This window comes from Carettochelys insculpta, chromosome 1 (assembly GCF_033958435.1).
Source record: "Carettochelys insculpta isolate YL-2023 chromosome 1, ASM3395843v1, whole genome shotgun sequence".
NCBI lineage: Eukaryota > Metazoa > Chordata > Testudines > Carettochelyidae > Carettochelys > Carettochelys insculpta.
Window position 1 is genome coordinate 283,753,196 of NC_134137.1, and position 1,725 is coordinate 283,754,920.

Sequence of the window (1,725 nt, forward strand, 5' to 3'; positions counted from 1 at the left end):
ATACCTCCTGGGCCTGCTGGTTCATTCCTGCAGCAACAGCCATGCAAGGATGCAGGTGAGAGTCCTCAGTTGCCTCTTCTGTAGTGCTGCTTTCCTTCCTCAGCCCCAGCCGGAGCCTCAGGAGTGTCAGCACTGCACAGACACCTCAGGCCCAGCCACAGAAACTGGAGGACTGTGTGATTCAGGATCACTCAGCTTTCGTGCAGGAGTTTATTCCATAATTGTTGGCCCTTTGTTGTTACTGAGGCTGTCTGAGGCTGAGCTGTCACAAGTAGAAGTCTGCCACTCTTGGGCATAGCAAGCTTGGCAAAGGAGAGAAAGACATGGCCCAAAAGTAACTGGGGCTTTGCTCAGCCAGGCCTTCCAAGACAGACACCCTGAAATGCAAAGGGCAGCCAACACAGAGGGCTGGGGTGATGAACTGAGGTGGAGTAGTTCTGCATAGAAGGCAGGCTTGGGTGTCCTTGGAATAGGTACCAGTTCCATGGGCGCGCTCAGACTGGAGCACCCATGGGAAAAAGTGGGTGCTCAGCCCCCATCGGCAGCCCAGCAGATCTGCTCACTTCCCTCCCTCCCAGTCCCTCCTGCACACCACTGAACAGCTGATTGGCAGCAGACAAGAGAGGCTGGGAGGGAGTGGGGAGAGAAGGGGCAGGAAGAGGTTGGGGAAGAGGCGCAATGGACTGAAGGTGACTGAAGGTGGGGCCTTGGAGGGAAGGGGTGAAGTGGGGGGAGGGGTCTGGAATAGAGCAGTTGTTAAGGAACTGTAGGAAACGAGGAAGCTGGCCCCAGTGTCCCCCAGGGTGATCAACCCCCACCAAGGGGAACATGGTGCTGTGGTCCAGCCTGGCAGCAGCAGAGTTTCAAATCTCTGCAGCCAGGCGAAAGTGTAGAGAGACATTTCTGGTGATTCCCTCTACCCAGGCACCCTGGGACAGGCAGGCCTCTGAGGCTGCCTCTGCCTGACCACAGCAGCCTGCAGACACCTTCAGGGACAGTCACTTCCTCAAACAGCTTACCAGGTTTTGAACAACAGTATCTCCATCTGACCCAGCACAGCCAGCCGCTCTTCGTCCCAGTCCCTGCTTCCCTCACGTGCTGTCTGTGTGGGTGGGGAGGGGGATCACAGCACCTACGACTGTTGAAAAGATTGTACCCAGCCGATTGGAAGCAGCTCAGCCTGTGGCATTTCACCTCTTCGTCTGAGGGGGAAGCATGACAGGAGGGTGGCGCTGAAGGCTGGAGGGGAGAGAAATTACCATTCTTGCTAGCTCTGGGGACCTGTCCCAAATGCATGACTGGAAGCACCTTAGAGCCAGTCTGCTTAGGCTAGACCTAGCCTGGCTAGTTAAATAAAGGACAGTTCCCTCCCCAGTCCCAGCTTCTAACCTCTGCTGCTCAGGGGTCATCCTCTCCTCATGCCTAGCATCTTTCCCTGTGTTTGCAAGGGGCTCCATCTTATGCCATCCAGCATGGGCCTGCCAAACCCAGGATTGTGAGTTCAATCCTCGAAGGAGCCGTTTAGAGATCTGGAGCACCTACATCTGATGCCATGTCATCTGCCGGCCCCCTCCCACCCGTCCTGTCCCAGCTCTTCCCACAGGTGCCCTAATCCCCCCGCCCCACATGTCTCTTTAAGTCCAGAGTAGCAGCTCCAGCCACAGCCCCTCCCACCTCTCCCGTCCACCCCCACCCCAGCCCCCTGACGTCACGAGGAGGGCGTGC